We start from the raw sequence: 10,152 nt of genomic DNA on the forward strand, positions 1-10,152 counted from the left end.
GTAGTTTTCTGCAAGCGTCAGCGGAGCGTCAGTCGAGCTAAGTCGGGACAAGTCGCATAAGAGGAGCAACAAAATGCGCATTTCCGGTACCGGGAATCGAACCCGGGCCTCCTGGGTGAGAGCCAGGTATCCTAGCCACTAGACCACACCGGATAACGACGCCAGGGCTCCTCCTGCGAACACAGCAAGCTATACACAATCTACTTGACGACAACGGCAAAAATTAGCGTTTCCACCTTATAGAACGTCGTGCTCTGGACACATTTCGTGGAGACGAACGCCAGCAATCGTGACACCAAACTGCGCCTGTGAATCCTGTCGTTGCACCACGCACTGTGCTGCTACGACAATTTAAGAAAGAGACGCTCACGGCTTGCCGCGCTGTTTTCGTCGCGGGTAATCAGTGCTACGGCTTCCGAGACAGAAAACATTGGCAGCGGTGGGATTCGAACCCACGCCTCCGAAGAGACTGGTGCCTGAAACCAGCGCCTTAGACCGCTCGGCCACGCTACCTACGCGCCACGGCGGTCACAGGAGCTGCGTTCTTACCCACGAGACCACACCGCAATGGCACAAAAACGAGAAGTAAAAATTGGCAGCGGTGGGATTCGAACCCACGCCTCCGAAGAGACTGGTGCCTTAAACCAGCGCCTTAGACCGCTCGGCCACGCTACCTGCGTCAGTGTTCTTCGCTTTTGTGGAAACAGTGCGCGACACAGCTCCCTGTTCTGCTGCAACTGGCTGCTCATCCATTGCACCTCAAACAACTGCCCTTTTCGAATAGAGATTAACTACACAGGCAGCTGCCCGCGCTCTGGTGCGGCGGCATTGCGTGTTGATAATGAACTGGTAGTGCCACCTGCAGCCTGCGGAACATGAGTGAAAAATGAAGAGGGCACTGTGATTTCAAACACTGAGTCACAATCGTCACTGCAGCGACAGCAAGGCAAAACTTTAAAATTTGCCGTGACCAGGATTCGAACCTGGGTTATTGCGGCCACAACGCAATGTCCTAACCACTAGACGATCACGGCCACGGAAGCACCGCCGAGAGCAGTTCTCGCGACTGCAAGTGGCGATGCACAGCAAAGCTCAGCCCACACACCACTGTGTCTCCCCACAGCTGTGTCAGACGCGGTCTCCATTACATGTATACTGGCAAGCGAACGTGTCTGCGCTGTTAGGACACTAAGCAGTGTGGTTAGCTGCATTCAACCCCCGTGGCAATGTCTTGCAGTCCTCCAGCTCTGTTGACCACAGGTAGGTGCCTCGATAAGAGGTGGATACATGTCGCATCGCTCTCGCCGTCACTTGTCACCACGAATCGTACTTAACGTAGTTTTCTGCAAGCGTCAGCGGAGCGTCAGTCGAGCTAAGTCGGGACAAGTCGCATAAGAGGAGCAACAAAATGCGCATTTCCGGTACCGGGAATCGAACCCGGGCCTCCTGGGTGAGAGCCAGGTATCCTAGCCACTAGACCACACCGGATAACGACGCCAGGGCTCCTCCTGCGAACACAGCAAGCTATACACAATCTACTTGACGACAACGGCAAAAATTAGCGTTTCCACTTTATAGAACGTCGTGCTCTGGACACATTTCGTGGAGACGAACGCCAGCAATCGTGACACCAAACTGCGCCTGTGAATCCTGTCGTTGCACCACGCACTGTGCTGCTACGACAATTTAAGAAAGAGACGCTCACGGCTTGCCGCGCTGTTTTCGTCGCGGGTAATCAGTGCTACGGCTTCCGAGACAGAAAACATTGGCAGCGGTGGGATTCGAACCCACGCCTCCGAAGAGACTGGTGCCTGAAACCAGCGCCTTAGACCGCTCGGCCACGCTACCTACGCGCCACGGCGGTCACAGGAGCTGCGTTCTTACCCACGAGACCACACCGCAATGGCACAAAAACGAGAAGTAAAAATTGGCAGCGGTGGGATTCGAACCCACGCCTCCGAAGAGACTGGTGCCTTAAACCAGCGCCTTAGACCGCTCGGCCACGCTACCTGCGTCAGTGTTCTTCGCTTTTGTGGAAACAGTGCGCGACACAGCTCCCTGTTCTGCTGCAACTGGCTGCTCATCCATTGCACCTCAAACAACTGCCCTTTTCGAATAGAGATTAACTACACAGGCAGCTGCCCGCGCTCTGGTGCGGCGGCATTGCGTGTTGATAATGAACTGGTAGTGCCACCTGCAGCCTGCGGAACATGAGTGAAAAATGAAGAGGGCACTGTGATTTCAAACACTGAGTCACAATCGTCACTGCAGCGACAGCAAGGCAAAACTTTAAAATTTGCCGTGACCAGGATTCGAACCTGGGTTATTGCGGCCACAACGCAATGTCCTAACCACTAGACGATCACGGCCACGGAAGCACCGCCGAGAGCAGTTCTCGCGACTGCAAGTGGCGATGCACAGCAAAGCTCAGCCCACACACCACTGTGTCTCCCCACAGCTGTGTCAGACGCGGTCTCCATTACATGTATACTGGCAAGCGAACGTGTCTGCGCTGTTAGGACACTAAGCAGTGTGGTTAGCTGCATTCAACCCCCGTGGCAATGTCTTGCAGTCCTCCAGCTCTGTTGACCACAGGTAGGTGCCTCGATAAGAGGTGGATACATGTCGCATCGCTCTCGCCGTCACTTGTCACCACGAATCGTACTTAACGTAGTTTTCTGCAAGCGTCAGCGGAGCGTCAGTCGAGCTAAGTCGGGACAAGTCGCATAAGAGGAGCAACAAAATGCGCATTTCCGGTACCGGGAATCGAACCCGGGCCTCCTGGGTGAGAGCCAGGTATCCTAGCCACTAGACCACACCGGATAACGACGCCAGGGCTCCTCCTGCGAACACAGCAAGCTATACACAATCTACTTGACGACAACGGCAAAAATTAGCGTTTCCACCTTATAGAACGTCGTGCTCTGGACACATTTCGTGGAGACGAACGCCAGCAATCGTGACACCAAACTGCGCCTGTGAATCCTGTCGTTGCACCACGCACTGTGCTGCTACGACAATTTAAGAAAGAGACGCTCACGGCTTGCCGCGCTGTTTTCGTCGCGGGTAATCAGTGCTACGGCTTCCGAGACAGAAAACATTGGCAGCGGTGGGATTCGAACCCACGCCTCCGAAGAGACTGGTGCCTGAAACCAGCGCCTTAGACCGCTCGGCCACGCTACCTACGCGCCACGGCGGTCACAGGAGCTGCGTTCTTACCCACGAGACCACACCGCAATGGCACAAAAACGAGAAGTAAAAATTGGCAGCGGTGGGATTCGAACCCACGCCTCCGAAGAGACTGGTGCCTTAAACCAGCGCCTTAGACCGCTCGGCCACGCTACCTGCGTCAGTGTTCTTCGCTTTTGTGGAAACAGTGCGCGACACAGCTCCCTGTTCTGCTGCAACTGGCTGCTCATCCATTGCACCTCAAACAACTGCCCTTTTCGAATAGAGATTAACTACACAGGCAGCTGCCCGCGCTCTGGTGCGGCGGCATTGCGTGTTGATAATGAACTGGTAGTGCCACCTGCAGCCTGCGGAACATGAGTGAAAAATGAAGAGGGCACTGTGATTTCAAACACTGAGTCACAATCGTCACTGCAGCGACAGCAAGGCAAAACTTTAAAATTTGCCGTGACCAGGATTCGAACCTGGGTTATTGCGGCCACAACGCAATGTCCTAACCACTAGACGATCACGGCCACGGAAGCACCGCCGAGAGCAGTTCTCGCGACTGCAAGTGGCGATGCACAGCAAAGCTCAGCCCACACACCACTGTGTCTCCCCACAGCTGTGTCAGACGCGGTCTCCATTACATGTATACTGGCAAGCGAACGTGTCTGCGCTGTTAGGACACTAAGCAGTGTGGTTAGCTGCATTCAACCCCCGTGGCAATGTCTTGCAGTCCTCCAGCTCTGTTGACCACAGGTAGGTGCCTCGATAAGAGGTGGATACATGTCGCATCGCTCTCGCCGTCACTTGTCACCACGAATCGTACTTAACGTAGTTTTCTGCAAGCGTCAGCGGAGCGTCAGTCGAGCTAAGTCGGGACAAGTCGCATAAGAGGAGCAACAAAATGCGCATTTCCGGTACCGGGAATCGAACCCGGGCCTCCTGGGTGAGAGCCAAGGGTATCCTAGCCACTAGACCACACCGGATAACGACGCCAGGGCTCCTCCTGCGAACACAGCAAGCTATACACAATCTACTTGACGACAACGGCAAAAATTAGCGTTTCCACCTTATAGAACGTCGTGCTCTGGACACATTTCGTGGAGACGAACGCCAGCAATCGTGACACCAAACTGCGCCTGTGAATCCTGTCGTTGCACCACGCACTGTGCTGCTACGACAATTTAAGAAAGAGACGCTCACGGCTTGCCGCGCTGTTTTCGTCGCGGGTAATCAGTGCTACGGCTTCCGAGACAGAAAACATTGCAGCAGCGGTGGGATTCGAACCCACGCCTCCGAAGAGACTGGTGCCTGAAACCAGCGCCTTAGACCGCTCGGCCACGCTACCTACGCGCCACGGCGGTCACAGGAGCTGCGTTCTTACCCACGAGACCACACCGCAATGGCACAAAAACGAGAAGTAAAAATTGGCAGCGGTGGGATTCGAACCCACGCCTCCGAAGAGACTGGTGCCTTAAACCAGCGCCTTAGACCGCTCGGCCACGCTACCTGCGTCAGTGTTCTTCGCTTTTGTGGAAACAGTGCGCGACACAGCTCCCTGTTCTGCTGCAACTGGCTGCTCATCCATTGCACCTCAAACAACTGCCCTTTTCGAATAGAGATTAACTACACAGGCAGCTGCCCGCGCTCTGGTGCGGCGGCATTGCGTGTTGATAATGAACTGGTAGTGCCACCTGCAGCCTGCGGAACATGAGTGAAAAATGAAGAGGGCACTGTGATTTCAAACACTGAGTCACAATCGTCACTGCAGCGACAGCAAGGCAAAACTTTAAAATTTGCCGTGACCAGGATTCGAACCTGGGTTATTGCGGCCACAACGCAATGTCCTAACCACTAGACGATCACGGCCACGGAAGCACCGCCGAGAGCAGTTCTCGCGACTGCAAGTGGCGATGCACAGCAAAGCTCAGCCCACACACCCACTGTGTCTCCCCACAGCTGTGTCAGACGCGGTCTCCATTACATGTATACTGGCAAGCGAACGTGTCTGCGCTGTTAGGACACTAAGCAGTGTGGTTAGCTGCATTCAACCCCCGTGGCAATGTCTTGCAGTCCTCCAGCTCTGTTGACCACAGGTAGGTGCCTCGATAAGAGGTGGATACATGTCGCATCGCTCTCGCCGTCACTTGTCACCACGAATCGTACTTAACGTAGTTTTCTGCAAGCGTCAGCGGAGCGTCAGTCGAGCTAAGTCGGGACAAGTCGCATAAGAGGAGCAACAAAATGCGCATTTCCGGTACCGGGAATCGAACCCGGGCCTCCTGGGTGAGAGCCAGGTATCCTAGCCACTAGACCACACCGGATAACGACGCCAGGGCTCCTCCTGCGAACACAGCAAGCTATACACAATCTACTTGACGACAACGGCAAAAATTAGCGTTTCCACCTTATAGAACGTCGTGCTCTGGACACATTTCGTGGAGACGAACGCCAGCAATCGTGACACCAAACTGCGCCTGTGAATCCTGTCGTTGCACCACGCACTGTGCTGCTACGACAATTTAAGAAAGAGACCGCTCACGGCTTGCCGCGCTGTTTTCGTCGCGGGTAATCAGTGCTACGGCTTCCGAGACAGAAAACATTGGCAGCGGTGGGATTCGAACCCACGCCTCCGAAGAGACTGGTGCCTGAAACCAGCGCCTTAGACCGCTCGGCCACGCTACCTACGCGCCACGGCGGTCACAGGAGCTGCGTTCTTACCCACGAGACCACACCGCAATGGCACAAAAACGAGAAGTAAAAATTGGCAGCGGTGGGATTCGAACCCACGCCTCCGAAGAGACTGGTGCCTTAAACCAGCGCCTTAGACCGCTCGGCCACGCTACCTGCGTCAGTGTTCTTCGCTTTTGTGGAAACAGTGCGCGACACAGCTCCCTGTTCTGCTGCAACTGGCTGCTCATCCATTGCACCTCAAACAACTGCCCTTTTCGAATAGAGATTAACTACACAGGCAGCTGCCCGCGCTCTGGTGCGGCGGCATTGCGTGTTGATAATGAACTGGTAGTGCCACCTGCAGCCTGCGGAACATGAGTGAAAAATGAAGAGGGCACTGTGATTTCAAACACTGAGTCACAATCGTCACTGCAGCGACAGCAAGGCAAAACTTTAAAATTTGCCGTGACCAGGATTCGAACCTGGGTTATTGCGGCCACAACGCAATGTCCTAACCACTAGACGATCACGGCCACGGAAGCACCGCCGAGAGCAGTTCTCGCGACTGCAAGTGGCGATGCACAGCAAAGCTCAGCCCACACACCACTGTGTCTCCCCACAGCTGTGTCAGACGCGGTCTCCATTACATGTATACTGGCAAGCGAACGTGTCTGCGCTGTTAGGACACTAAGCAGTGTGGTTAGCTGCATTCAACCCCCGTGGCAATGTCTTGCAGTCCTCCAGCTCTGTTGACCACAGGTAGGTGCCTCGATAAGAGGTGGATACATGTCGCATCGCTCTCGCCGTCACTTGTCACCACGAATCGTACTTAACGTAGTTTTCTGCAAGCGTCAGCGGAGCGTCAGTCGAGCTAAGTCGGGACAAGTCGCATAAGAGGAGCAACAAAATGCGCATTTCCGGTACCGGGAATCGAACCCGGGCCTCCTGGTGAGAGCCAGGTATCCTAGCCACTAGACCACACCGGATAACGACGCCAGGGCTCCTCCTGCGAACACAGCAAGCTATACACAATCTACTTGACGACAACGGCAAAAATTAGCGTTTCCACCTTATAGAACGTCGTGCTCTGGACACATTTCGTGGAGACGAACGCCAGCAATCGTGACACCAAACTGCGCCTGTGAATCCTGTCGTTGCACCACGCACTGTGCTGCTACGACAATTTAAGAAAGAGACGCTCACGGCTTGCCGCGCTGTTTTCGTCGCGGGTAATCAGTGCTACGGCTTCCGAGACAGAAAACATTGGCAGCGGTGGGATTCGAACCCACGCCTCCGAAGAGACTGGTGCCTGAAACCAGCGCCTTAGACCGCTCGGCCACGCTACCTACGCGCCACGGCGGTCACAGGAGCTGCGTTCTTACCCACGAGACCACACCGCAATGGCACAAAAACGAGAAGTAAAAATTGGCAGCGGTGGGATTCGAACCCACGCCTCCGAAGAGACTGGTGCCTTAAACCAGCGCCTTAGACCGCTCGGCCACGCTACCTGCGTCAGTGTTCTTCGCTTTTGTGGAAACAGTGCGCGACACAGCTCCCTGTTCTGCTGCAACTGGCTGCTCATCCATTGCACCTCAAACAACTGCCCTTTTCGAATAGAGATTAACTACACAGGCAGCTGCCCGCGCTCTGGTGCGGCGGCATTGCGTGTTGATAATGAACTGGTAGTGCCACCTGCAGCCTGCGGAACATGAGTGAAAAATGAAGAGGGCACTGTGATTTCAAACACTGAGTCACAATCGTCACTGCAGCGACAGCAAGGCAAAACTTTAAAATTTGCCGTGACCAGGATTCGAACCTGGGTTATTGCGGCCACAACGCAATGTCCTAACCACTAGACGATCACGGCCACGGAAGCACCGCCGAGAGCAGTTCTCGCGACTGCAAGTGGCGATGCACAGCAAAGCTCAGCCCACACACCACTGTGTCTCCCACAGCTGTGTCAGACGCGGTCTCCATTACATGTATACTGGCAAGCGAACGTGTCTGCGCTGTTAGGACACTAAGCAGTGTGGTTAGCTGCATTCAACCCCCGTGGCAATGTCTTGCAGTCCTCCAGCTCTGTTGACCACAGGTAGGTGCCTCGATAAGAGGTGGATACATGTCGCATCGCTCTCGCCGTCACTTGTCACCACGAATCGTACTTAACGTAGTTTTCTGCAAGCGTCAGCGGAGCGTCAGTCGAGCTAAGTCGGGACAAGTCGCATAAGAGGAGCAACAAAATGCGCATTTCCGGTACCGGAATCGAACCCGGGCCTCCTGGGTGAGAGCCAGGTATCCTAGCCACTAGACCACACCGGATAACGACGCCAGGGCTCCTCCTGCGAACACAGCAAGCTATACACAATCTACTTGACGACAACGGCAAAAATTAGCGTTTCCACCTTATAGAACGTCGTGCTCTGGACACATTTCGTGGAGACGAACGCCAGCAATCGTGACACCAAACTGCGCCTTGTGAATCCTGTCGTTGCACCACGCACTGTGCTGCTACGACAATTTAAGAAAGAGACGCTCACGGCTTGCCGCGCTGTTTTCGTCGCGGGTAATCAGTGCTACGGCTTCCGAGACAGAAAACATTGGCAGCGGTGGGATTCGAACCCACGCCTCCGAAGAGACTGGTGCCTGAAACCAGCGCCTTAGACCGCTCGGCCACGCTACCTACGCGCCACGGCGGTCACAGGAGCTGCGTTCTTACCCACGAGACCACACCGCAATGGCACAAAAACGAGAAGTAAAAATTGGCAGCGGTGGGATTCGAACCCACGCCTCCGAAGAGACTGGTGCCTTAAACCAGCGCCTTAGACCGCTCGGCCACGCTACCTGCGTCAGTGTTCTTCGCTTTTGTGGAAACAGTGCGCGACACAGCTCCCTGTTCTGCTGCAACTGGCTGCTCATCCATTGCACCTCAAACAACTGCCCTTTTCGAATAGAGATTAACTACACAGGCAGCTGCCCGCGCTCTGGTGCGGCGGCATTGCGTGTTGATAATGAACTGGTAGTGCCACCTGCAGCCTGCGGAACATGAGTGAAAAATGAAGAGGGCACTGTGATTTCAAACACTGAGTCACAATCGTCACTGCAGCGACAGCAAGGCAAAACTTTAAAATTTGCCGTGACCAGGATTCGAACCTGGGTTATTGCGGCCACAACGCAATGTCCTAACCACTAGACGATCACGGCCACGGAAGCACCGCCGAGAGCAGTTCTCGCGACTGCAAGTGGCGATGCACAGCAAAGCTCAGCCCACACACCACTGTGTCTCCCCACAGCTGTGTCAGACGCGGTCTCCATTACATGTATACTGGCAAGCGAACGTGTCTGCGCTGTTAGGACACTAAGCAGTGTGGTTAGCTGCATTCAACCCCCGTGGCAATGTCTTGCAGTCCTCCAGCTCTGTTGACCACAGGTAGGTGCCTCGATAAGAGGTGGATACATGTCGCATCGCTCTCGCCGTCACTTGTCACCACGAATCGTACTTAACGTAGTTTTCTGCAAGCGTCAGCGGAGCGTCAGTCGAGCTAAGTCGGGACAAGTCGCATAAGAGGAGCAACAAAATGCGCATTTCCGGTACCGGGAATCGAACCCGGGCCTCCTGGGTGAGAGCCAGGTATCCTAGCCACTAGACCACACCGGATAACGACGCCAGGGCTCCTCCTGCGAACACAGCAAGCTATACACAATCTACTTGACGACAACGGCAAAAATTAGCGTTTCCACCTTATAGAACGTCGTGCTCTGGACACATTTCGTGGAGACGAACGCCAGCAATCGTGACACCAAACTGCGCCTGTGAATCCTGTCGTTGCACCACGCACTGTGCTGCTACGACAATTTAAGAAAGAGACGCTCACGGCTTGCCGCGCTGTTTTCGTCGCGGGTAATCAGTGCTACGGCTTCCGAGACAGAAAACATTGGCAGCGGTGGGATTCGAACCCACGCCTCCGAAGAGACTGGTGCCTGAAACCAGCGCCTTAGACCGCTCGGCCACGCTACCTACGCGCCACGGCGGTCACAGGAGCTGCGTTCTTACCCACGAGACCACACCGCAATGGCACAAAAACGAGAAGTAAAAATTGGCAGCGGTGGGATTCGAACCCACGCCTCCGAAGAGACTGGTGCCTTAAACCAGCGCCTTAGACCGCTCGGCCACGCTACCTGCGTCAGTGTTCTTCGCTTTTGTGGAAACAGTGCGCGACACAGCTCCCTGTTCTGCTGCAACTGGCTGCTCATCCATTGCACCTCAAACAACTGCCCTTTTCGAATAGAGATTAACTACACAGGCAG

The 10,152-nt window shown here is 54.7% G+C and overlaps 30 non-coding genes across 30 annotated transcripts; all 30 read right to left on the reverse strand.

The window, feature by feature from the left end:
• Positions 1-81: 81 nt before the first annotated feature.
• Positions 82-153, reverse strand: Trnae-cuc. The gene has a single exon. It is a non-coding gene; the product is annotated as a tRNA-Glu (tRNA).
• A 278-nt stretch (positions 154-431) lies between these two features.
• Positions 432-513, reverse strand: Trnal-cag. Its single transcript has one exon. It is a non-coding gene; the product is annotated as a tRNA-Leu (tRNA).
• An 80-nt stretch (positions 514-593) lies between these two features.
• On the reverse strand, positions 594-675 carry Trnal-aag. Its single transcript has one exon. It is a non-coding gene; the product is annotated as a tRNA-Leu (tRNA).
• Positions 676-962: 287 nt separating this feature from the next.
• Trnah-gug lies at positions 963-1,034 on the reverse strand. The gene has a single exon. It is a non-coding gene; the product is annotated as a tRNA-His (tRNA).
• A 382-nt stretch (positions 1,035-1,416) lies between these two features.
• Trnae-cuc lies at positions 1,417-1,488 on the reverse strand. Its single transcript has one exon. It is a non-coding gene; the product is annotated as a tRNA-Glu (tRNA).
• Positions 1,489-1,766: 278 nt separating this feature from the next.
• On the reverse strand, positions 1,767-1,848 carry Trnal-cag. The gene has a single exon. It is a non-coding gene; the product is annotated as a tRNA-Leu (tRNA).
• An 80-nt stretch (positions 1,849-1,928) lies between these two features.
• Positions 1,929-2,010, reverse strand: Trnal-aag. Its single transcript has one exon. It is a non-coding gene; the product is annotated as a tRNA-Leu (tRNA).
• A 287-nt stretch (positions 2,011-2,297) lies between these two features.
• On the reverse strand, positions 2,298-2,369 carry Trnah-gug. The gene has a single exon. It is a non-coding gene; the product is annotated as a tRNA-His (tRNA).
• A 382-nt stretch (positions 2,370-2,751) lies between these two features.
• On the reverse strand, positions 2,752-2,823 carry Trnae-cuc. The gene has a single exon. It is a non-coding gene; the product is annotated as a tRNA-Glu (tRNA).
• Positions 2,824-3,101: 278 nt separating this feature from the next.
• Trnal-cag lies at positions 3,102-3,183 on the reverse strand. Its single transcript has one exon. It is a non-coding gene; the product is annotated as a tRNA-Leu (tRNA).
• Positions 3,184-3,263: 80 nt separating this feature from the next.
• Trnal-aag lies at positions 3,264-3,345 on the reverse strand. Its single transcript has one exon. It is a non-coding gene; the product is annotated as a tRNA-Leu (tRNA).
• Positions 3,346-3,632: 287 nt separating this feature from the next.
• On the reverse strand, positions 3,633-3,704 carry Trnah-gug. The gene has a single exon. It is a non-coding gene; the product is annotated as a tRNA-His (tRNA).
• A 382-nt stretch (positions 3,705-4,086) lies between these two features.
• Positions 4,087-4,160, reverse strand: Trnae-cuc. The gene has a single exon. It is a non-coding gene; the product is annotated as a tRNA-Glu (tRNA).
• Positions 4,161-4,440: 280 nt separating this feature from the next.
• Trnal-cag lies at positions 4,441-4,522 on the reverse strand. The gene has a single exon. It is a non-coding gene; the product is annotated as a tRNA-Leu (tRNA).
• Positions 4,523-4,602: 80 nt separating this feature from the next.
• Positions 4,603-4,684, reverse strand: Trnal-aag. The gene has a single exon. It is a non-coding gene; the product is annotated as a tRNA-Leu (tRNA).
• A 287-nt stretch (positions 4,685-4,971) lies between these two features.
• Trnah-gug lies at positions 4,972-5,043 on the reverse strand. The gene has a single exon. It is a non-coding gene; the product is annotated as a tRNA-His (tRNA).
• A 383-nt stretch (positions 5,044-5,426) lies between these two features.
• Trnae-cuc lies at positions 5,427-5,498 on the reverse strand. Its single transcript has one exon. It is a non-coding gene; the product is annotated as a tRNA-Glu (tRNA).
• Positions 5,499-5,777: 279 nt separating this feature from the next.
• Trnal-cag lies at positions 5,778-5,859 on the reverse strand. The gene has a single exon. It is a non-coding gene; the product is annotated as a tRNA-Leu (tRNA).
• Positions 5,860-5,939: 80 nt separating this feature from the next.
• On the reverse strand, positions 5,940-6,021 carry Trnal-aag. The gene has a single exon. It is a non-coding gene; the product is annotated as a tRNA-Leu (tRNA).
• A 287-nt stretch (positions 6,022-6,308) lies between these two features.
• On the reverse strand, positions 6,309-6,380 carry Trnah-gug. Its single transcript has one exon. It is a non-coding gene; the product is annotated as a tRNA-His (tRNA).
• A 731-nt stretch (positions 6,381-7,111) lies between these two features.
• Positions 7,112-7,193, reverse strand: Trnal-cag. The gene has a single exon. It is a non-coding gene; the product is annotated as a tRNA-Leu (tRNA).
• Positions 7,194-7,273: 80 nt separating this feature from the next.
• Positions 7,274-7,355, reverse strand: Trnal-aag. The gene has a single exon. It is a non-coding gene; the product is annotated as a tRNA-Leu (tRNA).
• A 287-nt stretch (positions 7,356-7,642) lies between these two features.
• Positions 7,643-7,714, reverse strand: Trnah-gug. The gene has a single exon. It is a non-coding gene; the product is annotated as a tRNA-His (tRNA).
• Positions 7,715-8,095: 381 nt separating this feature from the next.
• Positions 8,096-8,166, reverse strand: Trnae-cuc. The gene has a single exon. It is a non-coding gene; the product is annotated as a tRNA-Glu (tRNA).
• Positions 8,167-8,445: 279 nt separating this feature from the next.
• Trnal-cag lies at positions 8,446-8,527 on the reverse strand. Its single transcript has one exon. It is a non-coding gene; the product is annotated as a tRNA-Leu (tRNA).
• Positions 8,528-8,607: 80 nt separating this feature from the next.
• Trnal-aag lies at positions 8,608-8,689 on the reverse strand. Its single transcript has one exon. It is a non-coding gene; the product is annotated as a tRNA-Leu (tRNA).
• A 287-nt stretch (positions 8,690-8,976) lies between these two features.
• Positions 8,977-9,048, reverse strand: Trnah-gug. Its single transcript has one exon. It is a non-coding gene; the product is annotated as a tRNA-His (tRNA).
• A 382-nt stretch (positions 9,049-9,430) lies between these two features.
• On the reverse strand, positions 9,431-9,502 carry Trnae-cuc. Its single transcript has one exon. It is a non-coding gene; the product is annotated as a tRNA-Glu (tRNA).
• A 278-nt stretch (positions 9,503-9,780) lies between these two features.
• Trnal-cag lies at positions 9,781-9,862 on the reverse strand. The gene has a single exon. It is a non-coding gene; the product is annotated as a tRNA-Leu (tRNA).
• Positions 9,863-9,942: 80 nt separating this feature from the next.
• Trnal-aag lies at positions 9,943-10,024 on the reverse strand. Its single transcript has one exon. It is a non-coding gene; the product is annotated as a tRNA-Leu (tRNA).
• Positions 10,025-10,152: the final 128 nt, after the last annotated feature.

The sequence above is a fragment of the Schistocerca piceifrons genome, unplaced genomic scaffold (assembly GCF_021461385.2).
Source record: "Schistocerca piceifrons isolate TAMUIC-IGC-003096 unplaced genomic scaffold, iqSchPice1.1 HiC_scaffold_590, whole genome shotgun sequence".
Taxonomy (NCBI): domain Eukaryota; kingdom Metazoa; phylum Arthropoda; class Insecta; order Orthoptera; family Acrididae; genus Schistocerca; species Schistocerca piceifrons.